Below are 24506 nucleotides of genomic sequence, written 5' to 3'. Positions count from 1 at the left end.
GTTATTTAAGGATTAAATTTATATGAACTTTACCAAAGGGAGAGTGCCATGTGACTATGAACCAACCATAAATTTGTCGGCCTAAAGGAATTGTTCATAATAGCCCAGATGAATTGTGTATCTCTAGACCTCCATTGGGTTGTCCATTAAGAGACTTTAAAAGAGATTCCAAGAATCACCTCAAGGTGTGAGAAGGCATCTCCCGCAGGTGAGGGGTGTGCCATATGAACATATGAAGGCCACCCTCCCCCACCTTGGTTCCCTATGCACCCCCTGTCCCTGAGAGGGCCCAGCGGCATCCCCCAACACCTAGATTGCACTCCAAGCTTTATGGTTCCCAAGGCCCTTCTACTCATTTATTCTCCCAGTAAACTTGTTAGGTTAGCAGAACAGGTACACCTTCCTTCACCCACACGTGCTTTTTATGGATGACTTGCCTGAGGTCACAAAGCTCAGAAAAACTGTTCCTCTGCAGCCTGGGATTTGAACCCAGGTTTCTAACATCCTTGCTGCCCACAGCCCGGGCCATGAGCCCAAGGTTAACGAAAGCCCCTGGGCCGCAGTCTTGCGAAGACGAAGACCCTCCCCGCCTGCACTGACACAGAGCTCCTTGGCAACGCCGGCTGGGCCTGGGCACCTGTTTCGACCCACAGGCTTTTATGTTCTTGCATTTGTTTCCAAGGGGACCAGTAGGCACTTGCGCTCCCCTCTTTGGTCCCCTCGCCCCGTGGAATTCGGAGCGCCCTGTTGGCCTCATGCCATGATGAATGGGCTTCCTCAGGCAAGCGGGCAGTGACTGAAGCCTTGCCAGCCTGTGGGCCCTCGTCTGCAACAGCACACTCAGATGTGATTAGCCCGAGTGTCACAATGCTTGGCAACAGTTCCGGGAGGCAGCAAGGGCCTTTGTTCATGCCACCATCCTGTCAACTGGCTACAGTTCATTTGGCTGCCAGCCTGCTTGGTCTTTTGCATCATCCCCACTCCCTCCTCCCTCAGCTAGTGGTTAGTCCATCATCCCAGATTTTTCAGGGAAGATTTGGGGTCTGTGGGTCAAGTTGCTGTGTCTTTTCCTAAAGCAGCTCTGGCACTATCTAGACAATGAACAAATGCTACATGATTTAGGAGGGCGGCTCCCGGGGGAACCTCTCCTGTTAGTCAGTGCAGAGGAGAAGGACTATGTGTAGCAGAATTTGGCCTAGCACCCAGGCACTTGGGTCTGTCCCAGAAAGTGTTGTATTTGGGGGGGGGGGGGTTTCATCATTTGTTGCTTCAACACATTTTAATGAAACACATATTACATGCCTGCACTGTTCTCAGTTCAGTTCAGTCACTCAGTCATGTCCAACTCTTTGCGACCCCATGGACTGCAGCACGCTAGGCCTCCCTGTCCGTCACCAACTCCTGGAGCTTGCTCAAACTCATGTCCATTGAGTTGGTGATGCCATCCAACCATCTCATCCTCTGTCATCCCCTTCTCCTCCTGCCTTCAGTCTTTCCCAGCGCCAGGGTCTTTTCCAGTGAGTCAGTTCTTCGCATCAGGTGGATAAAGTATTGGAGTTTCAGCTTCAGCATCAGTCCTTCCAATGAATATTCAGGACTAATTTCCTTTAGGATTGACTGGTTTGATTTCCTTGCAGTCCAAGGGACTCTCAAGAGTCTTCTCCAACACCACAGTTCAAAAGCATCAATTCTAGCACTGTTCCAGACCCTGGGAATAAAGCAGTGAACAATACAGATGAAAGTCCCTGCCTTACGGGGCCAACATTCTGGGGTGGGAAGGGGAGTGAATAGGAGAGCCAGGCAAACAAACCTGAAAACAGCTGTTAAAGGATGCTAGAAGAAAATTAAAACAGGCAAGAAGAACCTGCCACAGGGTTCTTCTCAGCTCCCATAGCGTGTTCAGCACGCAGCGGGCCCCTGACTGATCCACCCAGGATCTGCTGGGCGGGGTCTGACTCCCACACCCCCTGGCTGCAGCCGATGGGGGCTGCTAGGATGGAAGAACCTCCTAGAATGGCCTCCTGCTGGCAGGAGTGTCCCCCAGGAGCCAGACTCCACCCAGTGCGGCCCTCTCCACCCACCCCAGACAGGACGTCCTCTTCTCCTGGATTGTTTCCTCTTCCTGCCCCCAAATGTAACCTGGCGAGCAGAGCGAGCTTCAACTCAGTAGCACACTACTGACTATCTGAACTCAGTCATTCAGACACGCATCATCTAGAGGAGATCTAGTGCAGGGACGAGTGGAGAGACTATTGATAACAAACAGATCACAGCCATCTAGAGAGCTGGAGATCCAGCCTATGCAGGCCCAGGGCAGAGCTTTCTGTAAGGGGCTGTCCTGTGTGTTACAGCATGGCCAGCAGCGTCCCAGGCCTCAAAAATAGGTCCAGAAAAGGAAAAAAATATTCCCTCTCACCAATCGCCCTTCACTTGAGAACTATTAGCTTAACACAATGTCATTCAACTTAGTGGACCTAGAAGCACCTTTTATTTGGGGAGGACTCTCAACACAAAATTGGGTTATTCTGAACATTCCAGAAAGCGGTGCATCCAGCTGAAGCCCACGTTCCCTACTACAGGGTAAGGGTCTTGGGATCTGGGCCCTGAAGGGCCCTCCAGCCATACACCACACCACCACAGTCTCTATCTTTTACTTCAGTCAAGCCCAACAGTTTGCACCAGCCTATATCCACTCTGCATTGAATGTCCTGGGCCTTTGCTTGGGCTACTCCAACTGTCTGGAATGCCCTCCCCACTGTCCTCGCTGTTACTGAATCCAAGCTCGCTCTGCTTGCCACAAGACAAGTCAATGAATCCGAGGTGCTAGGATCAGGAAGGGACTTTATTCAGGAGCTGGCAGATGGAGAAGATGGCAGGGTAGTGCCTCAAAATAACCATCCTGTCAGGGCCTGGTTGCCAGGTTCTTGCATGGATCGGAGATGGCGTCAGGTGCAGGGGAAGGTGAGGAAATCAAGTACAGACTATTCAGTCCTTGCAAGTGTCCCTTAGAAGGGTGAGCCTCAGGCAGGGGGCTGTATCAGTTTCCCCTCCTTACAGTCCTTCACAGGTGGGCGGCTCAGGTTATGTCCCTGAGGCGGGCCATTAGGTATGTTTATAAAAACAAAAAAGGGTGAAAGGCACACAAGCAGATCCAGTGTAAATTGAAAATGAACCCTTCCCAGTTACAGCGCCTGGTTCACTGAATCCTTCTTCAAGGTGCACTGGGAGGGGCTTCCCTGGTGGCTCAGGTGGTAAAGACTGCACTTGGGGGTCCCCCCCTGCAGGAAGCCTTCCCCGATGTCCAGACAGGACTGAGGACCCACTTTGATCACGAGCTCTCTTTGCACCTGACACTTGGGCCTTCCCTCCTCTGAGAGCAGAGACGGGACCTGAAGCCCTCTAGCCCAACCAGTCCTATAGTGTTGGTAGTTTGGGGTTATGGGTCCACTTCTCCCACTTGACCTTCGAGGCAGAGACTCTGTTTTCATCCCCAGAACCTAGCAAAGTGTCTGATACAGAGTCGATGCTCCATAGACGGCGAAAGGAATGGACAAGTGAACAGAGCACAGAGATGGATGAGATTCGGAGTGAATCTCAGAGAACACCGGCTTGGAGGAGGGGCAGAATCAAGGGGCAATCGTGTTTCTACAGCAGAGGAGGGAACGACTAAGCGGCCTGCCCTTCATTCCTCTTCCCTTCAGGCGAAATACTTCAATTGCCTTAACCTTTCATCCCACATCCATCTCATTTCCCAGCCCTGTAATCATCTTTGTCGTTCACATTCCTCAGTGCCTTCCCCGTGATTTCCAGGGGCCGCTTTGTATTTGATGCGCTGTGTTCAGAGCGGCAGGAACGCGAGCCTGGGAGTATCACTTCCACTTAATTAGCGCGGGATTCCACAATTCCCAAACCTTACCACCGCTGGGCCTGCTGGCTGCAGGAGAAGCCCTGCCTCCAGGCACCAGCAAATGGTTTTCGCAGAGAAGTGAGGAGACAGAATTGAACTGGTGATTATGCTAATGATTTCCTTTTCTGTGTCAGCACTGCTCCACGGGGAGGCCGGGCTTCTAGGACAGGAGGGTGGGCCCGGCCAGGTGCAGGATGCGGAGGAGCGGGTACCAGGCCTGGAGAGGCTCGGTGCTCTGGGCTGGGATGTGGACAGTTCACGCTAGAGGAGGCACCCGAGGGACATGGTGCCTTGGCGGGGTAACTGCCTTCAGCTGTGACGGATGTGGGCAGAGGGCAGAGCGGGGTCCGGGGCCTTCTCAGATTCAAGCCTCTTGGATCCACCAACGTCCTGGGAAGCTACGATGGACAGACGGAGGGACAGGCCCAGGGTCACCAGGAGCAGCTAGCAGAGAGATTGCAAACCCAGATCTTGTAACTCCCAGTCCGGAGGGCTTCTGGGACCCCACAGCCCCTTCTCCTGGGTCAGAGACAGATGAGGCAGTGCTGGGGACAGGAGTCCTTTAGCGGCCTAATGTCTCATGACACAGGCCCAGTGCATGGCCAGGCAGCCTTTGACTTCCAGACTGCTGCCCCTGGCCAGGCTGTCGACCCCTCCCGTTGACAGTGGCCTCAGCTAGTTTGAGGCCGTGCTTTCTGAAGTCCCCCTCATGCTCCTTCCATTCAGCCTGCCTCAGCTCTCCACACTGCGTCTGCCCAGGGAGCCCTGTGGACCCCGTCAGCCTTCAGTGGCCCAGCAAGTTCCTACTACTCTGGCTCCTGTTTATCACTGGGGCTGGCTGGTTCTCATCCATCAGATCATCATCGATCAGTCCATCACCGGTCAGTCAGCAAAGGCCTGTCGAGGGCCAGGCACTGTTCCGGGTGATGGAGGTGCAGAAGTGAAGGAGGCAGAGCTCTGCTCTTGGGGGGCTCGCTCCTGTCCTCATGGGGAGGCCTAGGCAGTTTACTGCAGAAAAGAGGCAGAGGACCCGTGGGCTCCACGGGTGCCTCGCTATTTAATCAAGTCCAGCTCCACCGCAGACACTCCACCGCAGTCCAGCTTCAAGGGGGCAGTCCTGAATAGGCTGCCTAGCCAATGCCCCCTCTGGCTCCTGCTGCCCCCTGGGAGGCATGGAAACAGCAGGAGTTGCCCCTTACTCACACATCCATCCACACTCCATCCATCCACACACAGATATCCATCCACACACACACATCCACACATACACTCACACATCCATACACACTCATGCACACACATCCATGCACACACACATCCATCCACACACCCACATATACACTCACACATCCACACACATATCCATACACACTCATGCACACACATCCACACACACTCATGCATACACATACACACACATACATACACACTCAAGCACACACATCCATGCACACACACATCCATCCACACACACACGCATCCATACATACACATCCTTACACACACATACACACATACATCCATACACATACATGCACACATACACACATCCATACACACACGGATCCATTCACACACACATCCATACACACTCATGCACACACATCCATGCCCACACACATCCATACACACTCATGCACACACACATACGTACACATCCTTACACACACATACATCCCTACACACACATTCACGCACACATTCACATACACACACAGATCCATTCACACACAAACCCACTCAAGGATGTTTAGTGAGAGGCCGAGGGCCCCTGAAGGAACACAGGGCCCACCATTTCTGCCCCTGGTGGCGGGTTGAGGTCACTGAGCCTGGATGTGGTTTCCAAAATTGACTGCTCTGGCCGAACTCGCGGCCACGCTGATGGGAGGCCCCGGGTGGCAAGATGAGCAGCACAGCAGGACACCCGGGCGCAGGCTGTGGAGCAGGGGCTGCACCGGGCCTGGCTCACAGGCGCGGGTGCGGGTCACAGACGCACCCTGTGAGCGCCGAGGGCACACCGCAAGGGCTCGGTAAACCGCAGCTCCGTTGCCCCCTGCCGCCTCCGCAGGAAGTCTTCCTTCTGCCCTCTCGCGCACACCTCCTTGGCGACCGTCCAGAGTCCCAGGAGTGAGCTGGACGGAAACACTCGCCGCGTCCGGGCGTCCCTGCCGTGCGCTGCTCTGGCCGTGGCCCGCGCTCCGCCGTGCGCCGCTGCGCCGCGTGCTGCGCGCTCTGCCGCGCCCCTAGCGGTGGGCTTGGGGAAGACGCCCGAGCTCGCCCAGCCTCAGTTTCCAGCCTCTGTTAACTGCGGGTAAGAAGACCTCCCTCGAACACCGGTTGCGAGTATCAAGGGAGGAGTGGCCACCTTTCTTCATTCTAAAGAAGGAATGAGGGGCTTCCCTGGGGGTCCAGAGGCTAAGACTCTGCACTCCCAACACAGGGGGGCCCCAGGCTCGATCCCCAGTCAGGGAACAAGATCCCTCATGCTGCGACTAGAGTCCGCAGGTCACAGTGAAAATGGAAGATCCCGTGAGCGGCAACTAAAGTCGGCACAGTCAAATAAATAAATATAAATACGGAGGGGGGTAGAAATTTAAAAAGAAAAGAATGAGAGGACAGAGTGCCAAAGGAGAGAACGGCAGGAAGCCAGGAGGGGTTGGGGGTGGGCTTAGGGAGGCACGTGGCACCTGGCCGGGGTCAGCACAGAATCCTAACAGCCACACTTACTGCCTGCTGGCTGTTCTTAAAACTCTGAACCCAACATGCCTCACCGTACCTTCACAAAAGCCTTTGGAGTCAAGTAGTATCCCATTTCACAGATGAGGAAAAGAGAGGCCAGAGAGATTAAGGAAGCTGCCTAAGGTCATTGCCCAGCTTGGGACAGACAGAGGTGAGATTCACCCCCCTCCACTGTGGTCCTCCACCTGCGGGGCCTCCCCAGTGCTGCCTGAGGGCCTGAGTCACTCCAGCCCTCATCTGTGAAGTGGGTGTGAGCATTCCAGCTCTAAATGGAATGTGGACATTGACTGTAGGGTCCTCACCCGCCTCCAGCCCTGAGAGGGAAGCACTTTATAAACAGGGGATTACCTATTGGCCCCACTGCCCTGAGCCAGATCTCCGGTCCTGCCAAATTGTTGGAATGGTTCAGTGACAAGTGTGTTCTTAGGAAGAAATTTATGGTGCCTTATTCAGAGTGAGTCACCAAATCCCTGTGGTGAGAGGCACGGGGGAGGGGCCGTCTGCAGACACAGGCTCACTCACTCTGGTCCCAGCTGCCCTGGGCCTGGCGGCCTCCCCAGGCCCCAGCCAGAGGCTGAGTGCTGTCCAGTGAGCTGTGAGCAGGGGGCAGAGGGAGACCGCCTTCAGCCAGGCAAAGTCAATGCCCCATGGTCAATCTGTGCATGCCCCAAAGGGCTCCAGAATTCACTTTCTGCCTGCCACCGAATTTCCTAGGGTGTTGTCAAGTCAGGCTCCGGGTCACTTCCTGAGTCCTTTCCAAGGGTCTTGCATAACCCTGCTAGAACTGGATCAGCCAGGAAATATTCACACTTTGGGTGAATCCTCTTCTCTGCCTTTGAATTCTAAGAGAGGAAGGTGATTAAAAAATTAAACTTGAAATGAAGATTTAGCTTAGTTATTGCAGTTCTGTTGGGATTTTTTTTTTTTTTCACTTTAAAGACTACACACAGCCATGTTCATGAGGGAAGTCCCACCCTTAAACTTCGACGTTTTTGGTCGTACATGTGGCTGGTAGAAGGACCAGCATGAGAAAATGTCTGTCGAGGAAGAGCAGGTGATCTCTTCAGGCAGATATCACTGGAGGTCACCAGACAAGGCTGACCCTCCCCTGTCTGCTCCTGGGTCAGCATGAGAACTTCTTTGATGCACGCAAACCCACAGGTTAGGACAGAGCACGCACACAGGGCCCAGGATCCATGGTCTGCAGACCCAGCGTGGACCCGGTGAAAACCAGCTCACTTCACCAGTGGTCACTTGTGTAGTCATCCACATTTTGCAAACAGCTAAAGGCCAGGATGCAAAAGCAGACCACTGGGCAGCAAAAAGTGGAGTCCATAGGGTTGTTCATCGTGAAGCTCACCCCCTCTGCAAAAGGAGAGCCCAGCAGGCCTTTTCAGGTACTGTTGACTCCTACTTTAATCATAATGCTGACATGGCAAACATCTTTATCTCTCAGTCCAAACTGCATGAGGAGGAGATAAACTGGAAGGACAGAAAAACCTCTAGAACTGAGATGTTCAGTATTTTGAGGGTGAGTGACCTCTCTGAGGATCTAACCTGTAAACGCTCACCCCAGAAAGAGGCTTTCACATCCTGTGCATTCTGTACCGTATCAGGTGGCTCTCAGCCCCTGAGGCTCAACCACAACACCCAGATTAAGAATCCCTGCCGGAGAGACTTGGCAGATCTGTGAGCTGACCACTTGGACCCTGGAGAGCAGACGCAGAGACTTTAACCTGCTGCCAGCAGGTTAAACCTGATGGAACAAACACCCCCGTCCCTGACAGGTGGGGATGGTCCTCCCAGTGGCCATGTCAGAGCCCAGGTATGCTTGACATGTTCACCTGCGCAAGCAGGGATGCACGTAAACACTGGTTGAGCACAATAACTGCTATCAAAAGTTTTAGAAATGATGTGTCAGGCACTCTTCTGGTGCTTAATACACTGAGTCCTTGCAAAAGCCCTGGAAGGTGTTTCTCTAAGAGCCTGGACTTAAACTCTGTTTCTCAAATTCCATCTCCAGCGGTTAAATTACTAGAAACGTAATATTTTTCCAGAAAAAACCACTCACTGGTACTATTGAACACTTGCTTTGTGTCAAACATTGTGCTAAGAATGGGTTTCCCGTGTATTCATTTATTTTACACAAACCATACTTTACAGATGAGGAAATTCAGGTTCAGAGAGACTACGTGATGTGCCCGAGGTAACAGGGCTGTAAGCAGTGGAACTGGGATTTGACCCAAGTTTCTCCATTTCTAAACCCTTTGAAACTTCATGGCAAATAGATAGGGAAACAGTGGCTGACTTTATTTTTCTGGGCTCCAAAATCACTGCAGATGGTGACTGCAGCCATGAAATTAAAAGACGCTTACTCCTTGGAAGGAAAGTTATGACCAACCTAGATAGCATATTAAAAAGCAGAGACATTACTTTGCCAACAAAGGTCCATCTAGTCAAGGCTATGGTTTTTCCAGTGGTCATGTATGGATGTGAGAGTTGGACTGTAAAGAAAGCTGAGCGCCGAAGAACTGATGCTTTTGAAGTGTGGTGTTGGAGAAGTCTCTTGAGAGTCCCTTGGACTTCAAGGAGATCCAACCAGTCTATCCTAAAGGAGATCAGTCCTGGGTGTTCTTTGGAAGGACTGATGTTGAAGCTGAAACTCCAATACTTTGGCCACCTGATGCGAAGCTGACAGGTGAGCTGACTCATTGGAAAAGACCCTGATGCTGGGAAGGATTGAAGGAGGGAGGAGAAGGGACAACAGAGGATGAGATGATTGGATGGCATCACCGACTCAATGGACATGGGTTTGGGTGGACTCCAAGAGTTGGTGATGGACAGGGAGGCCTGGCGTGGTGTGGTTCATGGGGTCGCAAAGAGTCGGACACGACTGAGCGACTGAACTGGACTGAAAACCCTTTGATAGCAGTTCGTGCTCTATGGGGCTCCCAGGTGGAACTAGTGGTAAAGAATCTGCCTGCCAGTGCAGGAGATGTGGGTTCAATCCATGGGTTGGGAAGATCCCCTGAAAAACAGCAACCCAATCCAGTATTCTTGCCTGGAGAATCCCCGTGGACAGAGGAACCTGGCAGGCTACAGTCTACAGAGTCACAAAGAATTGAACACGACTGAGCACATTGTGCCCAACTCCCCTCTCCAGTTTGGGGTTACAGTCTACATATTCACGTATACCTAGAACAATGGAGGTTTGGTTAGCGAAGTTCCGAAAAGATCTCATGTTTATGTCCAGGACACAGACCCTGGTGGTGTGGGTGATATTTGTATCACTTCCAGTTAAACACGGAGGCTTGATCTCCTGCATTTATTTTTCTCTCCCTCGATCATAGATTTTTTTCCTCTTGTAAAGATGGCTACAACAATTTTTCTTATTCCTGAATACATGTCCCTTTACAATGCAACTTTGCTACTCTTCTCGTCAAGAGAAAAGGTCTTGAATCTGGGTTGACTTGTTTTGACCAGTAGAATTTGGTGGAATTCTGCGTGACTTCTAAGACTTGGCCTTAGGAGACCTTGCAGCTTCTGCCTTGAATCTTTTGAAACATTGCCCTGAGATCAAGAGGGAGGGGATATATGTACACATACAGCTGATGCACTTTGTTGTACAGAAAATTACACACCATTGTAAAGCAACCATACCTCAGTAAATTTTTTTTAATGAAAATGAAAAGAAAGCCCCAGAAAGAGAAAAACCCCTAACAGACAAAGTGGTAATTAGAAGGGTATCAAAATTCTCTCCAGATACACTGAATAGAACATAATAGAAAAATACCTTTAAAACTCTGAAGGAAAATGATTTTCAACCCAGAATTTTATAATCATCCCAATGATCAATCAAATGTGAGGAAAATAAAGATGTTTTTAGACAAGCAACTCTCAATACCTGGGCTCATCATAAAAGAGGGAGCCATGCCACCCAGGAACAGGCATACTTGTGTGCTCAGTCATACTTCCTGACTCCATGGACTGTAGCCCACCAGGCTCCTCTGTCCATGGGATTCTCCAGGCAAGAATACTGGAGTGGGTTGCCATTTCCTTCTCCAGGGGATCTTCCCAACCCAGGACTCAAACCCATGTCTCCTGCACTGGCAGGGGATTCTTTACTGCTGAGCCACCAGTGAAGCCCAAGGCTCCAGCAAAGGAAAATACAGAAGGAAGTCTCCGCACCAAGAGCAAGGAGCCAGCCCAGACTGAGCCATGAAAACTGCACAGGGAAGGGAAGTTTCCAGAGTGAGGGACACAGGGCAAGGGTTGGCTACACAGCACTGTTGAGCAGCAGGCAAATTACTGCTGGGACTGATAGAGCCACTGAAGGGACTGGGGGAAGTCGGAATAAGTAGGAGAAACTGGGAACTGGGAAAGGGGGATTATTCATCCTTTCTTTAAAAAATATTTTTTAAATTTATTTGGCTGCGTTGGGTCTTAGTTGTGGCCTGTGGGACCTAGTTCCCTGACCAGAAAAGGAACCTGGGTCCCCTGCATTAGCAGCGTGGAGTCTTAGCCACTGGACCACCAGGGAAGTCCTAAATTATTTGTTCTTGAAAAAAAAAAAAAGTATTATAAAAGGGCTTTAGGTGAACATTTTAATCTAGAGTAAAGAGAAGGGAAAAAAGCAGCTACTGAGTTGCGGGGAGGGTGCTTCCCAGGTGGCTGAACGATAAAGAATCCACTTGCCAATGCAGGAGATGCCAGAGACGCAGGTTCGATCCCTGGGTCAGGACGATCCCCTGGAGAAGGAAATGGCTACCTACTCCAGTATTCTTGCCTGGAGAATTCCACGGACAGAGAAGCCTGCAGTCCGTGGGATCACAAAGAGTCGGACATGACTGAGCACGAAGGCACTGTGCACCGAGTTGGTGAGCCGGGCGGAGCAATGGAGAGGGGTGAGCTATGGGTCCCTGGCTTCCACTTACCTTTTAGCCCTATTTGATTTCTTTAACTTTGGGAATAAGTCACCTTAATAAAAATTACTTTTTATGTAAAACTAAACAGCTTGGGCTCTAGAGTCTGATTACCCAGGTTCAGACCTCTGTTTACTCTCTCACTGGTGGCAGGGCCTGGTTCGAGCCACTGGCCTTCCTGTTTCCTTATCTACTTTGTAAAATTGAGGTAAGGGTTAAACATACATTCTGCAAAGGGCCTGGCACAGAACATATACTCAATAAATCACAGCCAGTATGATTGTTAAGACTGCTGAGAAATTCCATGGTAGAGTGAAAGCAAACTCCGCGGCCCCAGATGTGGGAAGAACTGAGAAAGCCTGAACAGTGTCACCCTCGCATTTGCCAGTAAGTTCTCCAGCTGTTGTAAAGTCGCTCCCACCCCACCCCCTCCCTATCTTGGTCATTAGCAATGTCCTAGTCTACCTTGCAGAGTGACTTAGGAGGCGCTGGACATGCAGCAGAGAGTGGCTTTTCACATAAAGGCCCAATTCATTTCCAGGGGCCTGCTTGCAGGCTTTCGTTCTGATGCAATCGTCTCACACAAGCTTTCTCCGTGGGAGTGGTCACAAAGCAGCTCCAGGATGAGGCATTGGTGCAGGGCAGGGAGAAGGCAGCTCCAGGCTCGGCTTGGGGAGGGGAGCACACTGCATCAAGCAGAAAGTCCAGCCCCTGGCCTGCCAGGGTCCCGGGCTCAGAGCCCCCACAGTGATCTGGGGCCCTACCCAACTAAGGGGGCCTCCAACAAGGGCCTGGGGATGAGGATGCTGACTCCCTGGCCCAAATGTATACACACACTTATTTAAACAAGCATATGAATAGGGCAAAGTCCAGAGAGAAACAGGTACCCTGACATGTTAACCAGAGTTCTCTCTGAATGGTGGGATTGGAAGTGGTTTTCATTTCTTCTTGCTTCTCTATATGTTTCAACTTCGGTAAAAAAAGATCATACTTTCCCTCTGTAGTTTTCATTAATAATGATGATAATAAGGAAGGAGGCGATGAATCCCTGAAAGGGAGTGGGTACATGAGGAGGGAAATTCCACGGCCCCTAAAACTAGGGACCGAGGGCCTTCGGCCAGAGAGACTGGGTGACAGTGGAGAAAGTGCTCGTCCTCTGCCAGTCAGTGTTCCAAGAATTCAGAGACCCCCACTTGGGAGAGGTGCTGATGTCGGGGGTCGGGGGTAGAAGACAGCTAAAGCTTCAGTAAGCTGCAATCTGTGCCAGGTGCTGTCTATGCTAGAACTCACTGAATCCCCAGAGAGACCTCATGAGATAGGGTTGCTTGTCATCCAAGCTTAGTTTCTCCAGTCAAATAGCATCATTTTCTGTCTCCCATACATGACCCAAGGTTTCCACCTCCTTGGAATTTTGTCTCCATCCTTCTTTCAAGTTCTTTCCTCTTCCTAAATGCCTTAATGTGTGTGTGTGTGTGTGCACGCACACTCAATCATTAAGTTGCATCCAACACTTGTGACCCCATAAAATGTAGGGACTGGGGGCTCTGAGCCCAGGACCCTGGCAGGCCAGGGGCTTTCAGGGATTCATCACCTCGTTCTTTATTATCATCGTTATTAATTAAAACTGCAAAGGGAATGTATGATCATTTTACCAAATTTGAAACATATAGATAAGCAAGAAGAAATGAAGATCACTTCAAATCCCACCATTCAGAGACCCCAGGCTCCTCTCTCCATGGGATTTTCCAGGCAAGAATACTGGAGCAGGTTGACATTTCCTCTTCCAGCGGATCTTCCCGATCCAGGGATCGAACCAGCATCTCATCTCTTATGTCTCCTGCATAGGCAGGCATATTCTTTACCACAGAACCACATGGGAAGCCCATGTTAATATATATAAAATGCTAAACAAAGTAGTGTGCAGTGGAAGTGCCTAGCAGTAGTAAAATAAGAGCTCCCCTGCTGGGCCATGTACAGGCTCACTGAAAAAGGATCCGTGGACTGGCTGGAGGTGTGTGAAGGTCAGAGTCTGTCTAGGATGCTGAGCCTACACTCCTCGAGGCCAGGGATCCCCACAACCCAGCTGCTTCCAGAGCTGGTTCTGTTAAATCCTAGAAATCCCAGGAAAAATGCAGACTTGGCCATTACCTCTGGGTAGGCAAGAAATGTTTTTCAAGTTCCCAAGAGATAACTGGAGGATGACAGAGATGTCAGTTAGGAACCACGCTCCCTTTTCTCAGAATCATGTATGTCATTAGTATTCCAAGCCTTTATTCCCCTGTTAGCATCTATCACAGAGGAAAGTTAAGCTTCTCTTTGTCCACAGAAGGAAAACCAGTGGAAGAATAAAGCCAGCCACCACCTCTCCAGCCCAGTGAGGCCCTCTGGCCCTCCTCCTTCCCTGGGCAGGGCCTGCAGAAGGCTTGCTGGGGCAGAGCTGACAGCCTCCCCATCCCCACCCTGCACTGGGACCAGCTGCCTCAGGCCACCTGCAGAAGACCGCACACCAGTGGCAGCTCAGGTAGGAGCCTGGATTCCACGTGCATCCTGGACAAGAGCTGGGAAAGGGTTTCCTGATGCGATCTGAGCACAGCTCCATTCTGCATCTTATAAGCACAGGTACCAGAGTAGAGGGCTTCCCAGGTGGCTCAGTGCTAAAGAATCCACTTGCCAGGCAGGAGATGCAGCTCCACCCCTGGGTTGGGAAGATCCCCTGGAGAAGGAAATGGCATCCCATTCCAGTATTCTTTGCCTGGAGAATCCCATGGACAGAGGAGCCTGGCTGGCTACAGTCCATGGGCTCTCGAAAGAGTCGAACATGACTAAGCAACTGAGCAACAATAAATTGACCTCCAGACACACACTCAATTGCCCACTCAGCTCCTCTGCTGGGCTGTGTAATAGGCATCTCTCTCCTCTTGGATCCAAAACTAGTCAGTTCTTGATCTTTTCTCCTCCCACAGTCTTAGTTCCATCATTGTTCAAGCTGAAAACCTTGGAGTCACTCCTGACTTCTGTCTCTCTCATACTCGCGCCCACTCCATCAGCAAACCCTTCCACACACGTGCAGTTTCTGATCGCTTCTCCCCACGCCTCCCTCACCCTGCTCCAAGCCCCCATCAGCCCTTGCCTGGTTTGCAGTAGTCTCCTCAGCGGTCCCCCTGCCTCCACTCTTGTACCCTGTGAACATCCCAGGAGGCAGACTATCCTGTGGAGACAGGGGTCAGGGCAGTGCCCTTCAGCGGGGCCCCATGCTGTCTGGAGCAGTGGTCCATACTGCCTTTCCACCTGCACTCCTGGGGCTCGCTCCCCCTCTCATACCCTCCAGCCACAGGGGCCTCCAACTCACCAGGCATGCTCCCAACCTGAGGGCTTGCAGTTTGCAGCTCCTCTGCCTGGACACCCTTCCAGGTTTTCATGTGCTCACTGCCTCTCCTCCTGGGCACAGCCTCACTCCTGTCTTTGCACAAAAACTTCCTTTTCAGTAAGGTCTTCCCCAGCCTCCTGGCGCCACCCTCCTCCAATTTCTGTCATGTGTTTACTTTCTTCTTCTGCATGATACCTATCACCAAACATACTATAATATTTATTTTAAAATATTTTTATGTCTTCATTTTTTAAATAAAAGTCTTTATTAAATTTGTTACAATGTTATTTCTGTTCTATGTTTTTGGTCCCAAGGTATGTGGGGTCTTAGCTCCCCTACCAGGGATCGAACTCTCACCTCCTGCATTAGAAGGTGGAGTCTTAACCACTGGACCAGTGGGGAAGCCATATAGTCTTTATTTATTTGGTTTACTGTTTGTCACCCCTACTGGGTAATCAGTGTTAAAGAGACACGGGTTTGATCCCTGGGTTGGGAAGATCCCCTGGAGAAGGAAATGGCAATGCACTCCAGTATTCTTGCCTGGAAAATCCCATGGACAGAGAAGCCTGGAGGACTATAGTCCAGGGGATCTCAGAGTCAGAGGAGACTGAGCACGACTGAGAACGAATGGGAATTCAAGTCCCTAAGGTTGGAGGCTTTTATCACACACACAGTTAAGTGCTCAACAAATACTTGTCAACTGAGTGAATGAACAGGAATCAATTATTCTGATGTGTCTGCATCAGCTTTTGCACTTAGCCAATGAAAGGAAGAGCAAGGAAACACCTTAGACCGTCAAGTTCAGGTCTTCCTTCAGTTGAAGAACACTGAGCTCTAGCAAGGAGGCGGACATTCCAAACATCACAGCACACTGGCTTTAGAGCTGGGCTGAGAATGGATACCCTCAGCTCTCAGACAGAGCCTGTCCTCTGGCCCTCCTGCCACCCACGGAGATCACTCCATTCTGAGAGCAATTTCCAGTCTCCTGAGCTGTAAAATTAGAACAAGGAACCTACAGAAAACAAAGAAATGAGCTATGGGGCAGGGTATTTTTAGGCTCACTGGTTTCTAAGTGCACACATATAGAAAGGTCTACCCATATGGCTATATATAGTGGCCAAATCAGGAAGTCACTTGAGTGGTAGGTCAGCTTTTCTGGGGGTGGCTGAGTGGGGCTGTTGCCACACGATCAGTTTCCAGCCAGAGTGGCCGATTCCAAGGAAACTGACCCTACTGAGTCATCTGGAAGCTGCATACCTCACATGGGGTGCTCAGAAAGACTCTGAGGAGTCAGATCCTCCTTTTCCTTCTCCTCAATCAGCCAGTTACCAGTGAAACTCCAAGGCCCCCCCAGCATCTTATGGTCAAAGTCTCCCCAGTGCTGGCTTGCTATCTTGGGGGCAGATGGGGATTCTGAAGGCGGAGACTGAGCAGTAACCTGGAGCCTCTGTGTGCCTAGTTGACTGCGGAGGCTTCCTGGGCTCTGGTCCCTTTGTTCACCAGGGACTTCCAAAGACCTCAGACCAGTCTAAAAGACAAGACCTGGATTAGCATAAAGCACTTCCGAATGGTCAAACATTCTGTTCGTCACGTATGGATCTCATTTTATACAACAGCTTACTAGGGAGGTACTCGTAAAATTGTCTCCAGTTAAAAAAAAAAAAATTCTCTCCATTTTACAGTTGGAGAAACTGAGGCAAAGTGTGGGTAAGTGATATATCACCCAGGTCTCAGCTTAAGTGGTAGAGCCAAGCCATCTAGTTCCACAGCCCTCAGGCTAAGCTTCACTGGACAGAGGGCAGGAAACCTGGGTGTGGGGAGAGCACTTCTGGGGCCTTTGAGATTCGTGGCTGGATCTAGGTATTGATGCTGCAGATAGATCTTTGACTTGTCTTTGAGCTAAGTGATGAAAGTGTAGCAAGCACATCGTTTGCTTATGAAAAGGAATGAGGGTAAGTCTGTTCCTTTTATCTGGGAGAAGCCAACGGTCGGATCCAGAACCTTCATGGAACATGCTAGAAATTGGGGTTTTACAGTAGCTGTAACAGGAAACCACTTGATGGGGTGGCATGCTGTGGAAATAGGAGCTAGTGTCCCTCTGCAAGGCTGGAAAAGGACCAAACACCGAAACTGGGGTAGACCCTTGCCCTCACGTGGCTTATGCGGTGATGGAGGGACTTGGACAATGACCACAAACAAATGAGATAACTAAGATGGTCGTAAAGGGGCTCACCAAGAGAAGACAAGGCAACGGAGTGCTTATGCGCCGAGCTGTGCGCCCCCAAAAGCTGTTGAAGTCCTAAGCCCCAGAGCATGACCTTGTTTGGAGGTAGAGTCTCTATGGAGGTAATTGAGTTAAAAAGAGATCATTAGGGTAGGCTCTAATCCAATATGACTGGTATCCTTATAAAAGGGAAAATGTGGAGACAGGCACGCCGGGAGCATGCCATGTGGAAGAGAGCTCAGAGTCGAGAACACCAAAGTCGAGAACACCGAAGATGGCCCCATCCTCTGGAAGCTTGGAGAAAGCATGGAGCACGTTCTCCTCAGAGCCCTCAGAAGGAACCGACCCGGCCGGCACCTTGATCTTAGAAACTTCTAGCCTTGCTAACGCATATATATGGAATTTAGAAAGATGGAAATGATAACCCTGTATATGAGACAGCAAAAGAGACACAGATGTATAGAACAGTTTTTGGGACTCTGGGAGAGGGTGAGGGTAGGATGATTTGGGAGAATGGCATTGAAACATGTATGTTGTCATATGTGAAACGAATCGCCATTTCAGGGTCGATGCATGTTACAGGATGCTTGGGGCTGGTGTGCAGGGATGACCCAGAGAGAGGATAAAGGGAGGAGGGAGGTGGGAGGGGGGTTCGGGAGGGGGAACTCATGTACACCCGGGGCGGATTCATGTCAATGTATGGCAAAACCAACCAATATAATATTGTAAAATAATTAGCCTCCAATAAAAAATAAATTAATTTGAAAAAAAAAAGAAACTTCTAGCCTCCAGAATAGGAGACAGTAAATCTCTGCTGTTTAAGCCACTGGCCTGTAGTGCTTTGTAATGGAACCCCTAACAAACTAACTCCAATACTTTGGCCACCTCATGCGAAGAGTTGACTCATTGGAAAAGACCCTGATGCTGGGAAGGATTGGGGGCAGGAGGAGAAGGGGACGACAGAGGATGAGATGGCTGGATGGCATCACTGACTCGATGCACATGAGTTTGGGTGAACTCCGGGAGCGACTGAACTGAACTGAACAAACTAATAGGCTCCCCTGGTGGCTCAGATGGTCAAGAGTGCAATAATCACTGCTTGCAATAAAACAAGATAATGAAATGGAAGACCTGGCTTCGACCCCCGGGTCCGGAAGATCCCCTGGAGGAGGAAAATGGCAACCCGTTCCAGTACTCTTGCCTGGAGAATCCCATGGACAGAGGAGCCTGGTGGGCTACAGTTCATGCGGTCTCAAAGATTTGGACAGGACTGAGCGACTAACACTTTCACTTTCAACAAGCTTAACACCCAAAGAGGATTAATTTAGCTAGCAGACCGGGTTAGGTCTATCTGAAGAGGTGACAACTGGGCTGAAGCCTGAATGTTGAGAAGGAAAAGCAGCAGAAGATCCACACCCCAGACATGGGAACTAACTCGGCATATCTATGGAAAGGCCCATGTGGCTGGAGCAGGGCGAGTGAGGGCAGAGAGAATAGAACCTTTATGGAACGTGCTGGAAATTGGGGTTTTACACCAACTGCAACAGGAAACCACTCAATAGAGTGACGGTGAGACCCGACTTTTCCCTTTAAAAGATCCCTCCAGCTGCTCTGTAGAAAACAAGCTTGAGGATCGGGTAAGGGAAGACCAGTTAGGAAAGCGAGGTTCAGAGGAGAAATGAGAACTCCCGGCTGAGAGCACTGGCGGAGCAGAGGGGAGAAGTGCTCTGGTTCATGATGAACTTTGGAGAATTCCAACAGGACTTGCTAGTCCTGAGGCGAGAGAAAAAGGGAGGTGTGGAAGACGACCCCTAGGACTTTGGCGTCTACGCAGCTGAAAGGACTGTGGTGCTTCTTACAGTGGGAGTGGATAGAAGATGGAGTTTCTTGATGAGAAATAGCCAGTCAGCTCCCACCCAAATCAGATTTATAAGATGAGGCCCCAACAAAGATTAATGAGACATAGTCCCCCTCCTAGAACTCAGGGCTTGAAGGAGGCAGACACATAAATCACTCATACGCATACACCACGTCCAGCAGCTGGATACGCACAGCTAGGAGTGACTGGGGAAGTCGGCCAAAGGAGGAAAAGGTTTCTGTTTTACTTTTTCAGAATAACTTCAGACTTCTGTAAACATTGCCAAAACAGTACAAAGAATTCCCAAATACCCTTCACCTAGTTTCCACACGTGTTAACACTGTATAAATTTACGGTACAGTCATCCAAACCAGGAAATTAGCATTAGCTACAAACCTCATTCAGATTTCATCAAGTTCCCCATCGGGCCCAGGAGCCAGTCCAGGATCACCTGGAGCACTCAGCTGTCATGTTTCCTTAGACTCTCCAGCTGGGACATCACCTTCATCCTACTCGGTCATAGCCTTCATGCTGTTGAAGAGTGGTAGCCAGCGGTTTTGTAGAATGTGCCTCCATGGGAGTTTGTCTGCTGAGTCCTCAGGCTGTGCATTTTTTTTTTTCAAATTTATTTATTTTTTGTTTTTGGTTGTGCTGGATCTTTTTACTGCACGGGCTTTACTGTAGTTGTGGAGAGCGGGGTCTACTCTCTAGTTGCGGAGTGCGGGCTTCTCGTTGCAGTGGCTTCTCTTCTTTGCCCCAGGGTTCACAGGCTTCAGGAGTTGCAGTATTCAGGCTCAGTAGTTGTGGCACATGGGCTCAGTTGCTGCGAGTCACGTGGGATCTTCCCAGACCAGGGATCAAACCCGTGTCTCCTGCATTAGCAGGCAAAACTCTTTACCACTGAGCCACCAGGGAAGCCCCAGCTTGTGCATTTTGACAAGAATACTGCAGAAATGATGCTGTGCCCTTCTCAGTGCATGATATCAGGCAGCACACGAGGCCAATAAGCTGTTACTTGTCGATTCTGATCACCTGAGTCAGCTGGGGTCTGCAGGTTTTTCCACTGTAAAGTTATTCTTTTCCCCTTTGAGTTAATAGGCATCTCATGGGGAACTACTTTGAGATGATGTAAACATCCTGTTTCTCATCTTATTTTCATCCGCAAATGTTTGTTTCCGCTGATGAGTCTTGCTTAAAACAATCACGACCGTGGGTGTCTGCCAAGGGGTGGTTTTCTATTTCCTTCACGCCTTCGAATGTTCAACAGTCAGAATTTTTTCTATAAGAAGGCTGTCTCTTTTCCCTTATTTGTTTACTCAGATATTTACTATATCATTGCAGACGTATTATTTCCTATTTTTTCCTCTTATCCTATAAGTTGTAATCGGTTGTGATCATTTTTGTTGTTGTTGCTCAGCTCAAGCTTGGGAGTCAGAGCCCCTCCACGTTGGCTTCTGTGTTCAAGAGGGAAATTTTGGAGCAAAACTTAGGACAAAGTTATGACGGGGAGGCAGAGGGAGAAGGGAGAGGAGAGGCTTCCCGGCCTGGAGGGCAACCGTGGGCTCTAGACCCAGTCCTTTCTGAGGATGCTGGCCAGCCTCCGAGCTGGCTGTTCCTGACCACGAGGGCCAGGAAGATGCAGCCACACGCCTTGCTCAGGGGGAGCAACCTCCACTGAAGGTGCCCTGCCTCTAGCAGGACCTCCCCAGGGACGGACCAGCAGGCTGCAGTGCTTGGGCTGTTAAGGCACCTGCCTGGATCTGCTGAGAGGAGCCTTCCACTGTGTTCACTGACACCGTCCTCCCAGCAGCCACTTCCTGCCTGACGCCGCTTTGTCAGAAAAGCCATCACCCAGAACTCTGGGGGTTCCCACTACTCAGCCTGTGACTGAAGGGTGTTCCTTTGACCTCCCTGCCTGAAGGGATTGTATCCGGGGAGGTGGCTTGACCCTCAGAGCTATGGAGTGACGAAACCCCTCGGCCTAGAGACCATCTACGAGAGACTGGCTATCATTTGGACTGGTTTGCTGTTGTTTTTTTCAACCCGGAGCCTTGGTAAAGTCTTGCAGGGATGCCCAATAGGTAAAGTAGGTGGGAGCGGGCGAAGGGGGCGGGGGAATGTCAGTTGGATTTCCATCAGTCTGGTCCAGGCCCCTGTTGACAGAGATGGAGCTGGGCCCCAAAGGGAAATGGTTTATCTAAGGTCACGGGGGCAGCGGGTGGCTAGGCAGGCCCAGCACTCGGTGTCCAGAATCCCTGTGTCCTTCTCACCCTGCACAGTCCCAATCCACTGGCTTCTTGTTGATCCGCGACTGATGAGGCCACAGCCTGGGTTTCCTTGCCCATTTCCTTTGTTCTCACGGCAGGCAAAGAGATGGAGACCAGTCTTCCAGGCCCTTCTGTGGCAGGGCCTCTTGGCAGGTGAGCAGCACTGACCCTTCATCCCCAAGGAAGGGGAGCTGCCCTGGGTGGTTTAGCAAGCCAAGACCAAACTCACTTGGCAATGTCTCCTGGCTGGAGGCCCATGACCTCACCCAGACCCATCCCCAAAGGGCTCGAATCTGGGTACCATTTCTTCCTTCTCTTCCTTCTGGATGGGAAGCATCCTTTTTTCCTCTTTTAAATTTCAAATTAAAAGCTTTAAGATAGGTTAAACATTCACATGACTCAAAATTCAGAAACTACAAACATCATACTGCAAGAAGCCTCCTTTCTAACTCTGCCCTTTGGACGTCCCCTCCCTGGGGCAGTCACTGTGGTTGTCTCTTGTGCAACTTTCCAGAGACCAATGTCAGGTTAGCAAACTTTTTCTCTAAAAGATCGGATAGTAAAATATCTTTGGCTTTGCAGGTCATAGGGCCTCTTTCAACTCTGCCATTGGTGGGAAAGCAGACACAGATGACACAGAAATGAATAAACGTGGCTGTGTTCCAGTGAAGCTTCATTTATGGACCCTGAAATTTGAATACCATGTAATTTTAACATTATCACAAAATATTATTCTCCATTTTTTCCAAACATTTAGAAACGTGTAAACCACGTTACCTCACACGCAATACAAAAATATAGTATTTCAATGTTCAGATAAACCGTAACATATTCAAACACTGTCCTGTTGGTGGACTTTCAGCCTAGTTCCAGGCCTTTGCTACAGAAAATACTGCAAAGTAGACACCTGCCCATACATCATGCCACATACAGGTGACATCTCTGAAGATCAAATCTGAACAGGCTTTCTTCTCCTCCCAGGCTCCTCCACCCCTTTCCTCCTCTCTTTAAAGTCTTCCTCTTGCTCCCTGAGTACTAATCAGTTAACATCACATATACTCAGAGCTTCACAAGCTCGAGCCCTGGCGTGTTTCTGCAGAGATACTCTAACCACCTGGCCCTGCCCCAGGCCAGTCCCTGAAGTAGTTCTCACCTGACCTCTGGTCTCCTAGTGGGATCCTGACTTGACTCTATCACTGCTCCAGCCCTTCCTCAGGGAGGCCCCGGGGGATGCATCAAAGTCAGCAGTCTATTTCTGATGACTTCTTGTTGGCTTCTCCAAGGGAGGCCAGCGTTCACTGTGCAAGAAAAGCCACAACCCTTAGGGGGCATTTAACACTGCCACCCCACCCATGGTCTGACCCTTCCTATGACAGCTTCCCTAGTGGCTCAGGTGGTAAAGAATCTGCCTGCAATGCAGGAGACCTGGGTTCAATTCCTAGGTTGGGAAGATCCCCTGTAGAAGGGCATGGTAACCCACTCCAGTATTCTTGCTGGAGAATTCCCGTGGACAGAGGAGCCTGGAGGGCTGCAGTCCATGGGGTCGCAAAGAATCAGATATGACTGAGTGACTAAGCACCGTACCACACGACAGCTTAGCGCCTAAGAGAGTAGACCTTGGAGCCAAACTGGGTTCAATCCTTGCTCTTCTCAGAGATCTGACTTTGAGCAAACAAACTTGTTCTTGGTGAAAGCTCAGTTTTCTGACCAGTGAAATGGGCAAAGCAATAGTCCTCACCTTCGAGAGAGGTTGTGAATTAATCTACAGAAAGCACTTAGAACTGTGGATGGCACATATTACACACACACTGTGTGCTGTGTCATCGTTTTATTTTTTAACTCAATCATAGCTTTCTCTCCCACACTCAGCACCCACGTTTCACCTCCTCAGGCTCCCGGCTCTGTAGCCCTGCTAGATTGTGGCCATTTTGAACTCACCCCACACCCCGTGACCTTTCTGCATTTTATCCCTGCTGCTCCTTCAGGCTGGGCAAGCCCTCCCCACTCTGCTTCCCGCTGAAATGCTATCCGTTTTCCAAAGCCCAGCTCAGAGGCATTTTCCTTTCAAGGTCTCGGTCTTCTCCTCTCCTTCCCTCTTCCTTCTCAACTTGTACAATTGCCTTTAAACAGCCTCCTGCATTCATGTGAGAATCATATATCCTTTTGCTATCCCTCAAACTCGACTGCCAACTGCCTGAGGGCAAAGCTAGGCTCTTATTCATCTCCGAGTTCCTGTAGCACTTAGCACAGAAACTTGCATGTGGGAGTGCATAAATGCCTTTAAATTTAATTGCAAACTTGAAGTCATTGGGGATGCAGAATGTGGACATATGAAAAAATACTTATGCTGCCCAAGGTAGGACTCATTACTTCTGCATGGTCTAGAAGTCACACTCATATAATCAGGAGGCACCAAGTTTTCCCCAAACCCCACAGGCAGGTTGGAGACCTGCAGGCTTCTGCTCATTCATTCCCTGTCATTCTGCCTTTGATTCAACAGATTCTACAGTCCTGCAAGGGCTTTCCTGGTGGCTCCGTGGTAAAGAATCTGCCTGCCAGTGCTGGAGATGCGGGTTTGATTTCTGGTCCGGGAAGATTCCCTGGAGGAGGAAATGGCAACCTACTCCAGTATTCCCGCCTGGGAAATCCCATGGACAGAGGAGCCTGGCCGGACTATTGTCCATGGGGTCACAAAAGAGTGGGACATGACTCTTAGTAACTGACCAGCAACAACTAAACAACAGTCCTGTGAACAGTGTTTGCTTTGCAATCAGCATCCAACTGTCTTTCATTCCTCCAATAAGATAAGGACCAGGTGAAAGATCTCATTAGCTTTGGGGTGCTGATACCCAAGATGAATAAGAAACTTTATACTCCTCATATAATGGGGCTTCAAAAAAATCTAGATTGGTAGGCTATTTTGCTTATAACCAAAAATCTCTCTGAATATAGTTGTGACCGTGTGTGTGACTGGAGCTCAGAGAAGAGAGCAAGGTCACCAAGCCACATATCTATGGGGACCATGTTGGGTTACAGGTAATAGAAATCCTAAATACCTGGCTTCTTCTGCCCTCATGTAACATAAATCCTGAAGTCTTGTGGACCATGCCCTCCATGGCCCAGGCTCTTTCTGCTCTTCTGCTCTGCCATAAGATGTGATTTCCATCTTCAAGGTTGCTGTATAGTCATAACATGGTCACTGTGGCTCCAGCTATCATACTC

General features: G+C 50.1%; 1 long non-coding RNA gene across 2 annotated transcripts in view; it reads right to left on the bottom strand.

The window, feature by feature from the left end:
- Positions 1 to 20165, bottom strand: part of LOC148775086 (uncharacterized) — a 32049-nt gene extending 11884 nt beyond the window's left edge. For both annotated transcript variants that reach the window (XR_016039580.1, XR_016039581.1), the window contains exon 1: positions 19414 to 20165. This is a non-coding gene — a long non-coding RNA (uncharacterized LOC148775086). The remainder of the gene's footprint in view (positions 1 to 19413) is intronic.
- Between the last annotated feature and the right edge of the window lie 4341 nt (positions 20166 to 24506).

Source organism: Moschus berezovskii, chromosome 17, assembly GCF_049115385.1.
Source record: "Moschus berezovskii isolate FMDL1 chromosome 17, NW_MosBer_1.0, whole genome shotgun sequence".
NCBI lineage: Eukaryota > Metazoa > Chordata > Mammalia > Artiodactyla > Moschidae > Moschus > Moschus berezovskii.
The sequence above is the reverse complement of the archived record's forward strand: the minus strand, read 5'-3'. Positions and strand labels throughout refer to the sequence as shown.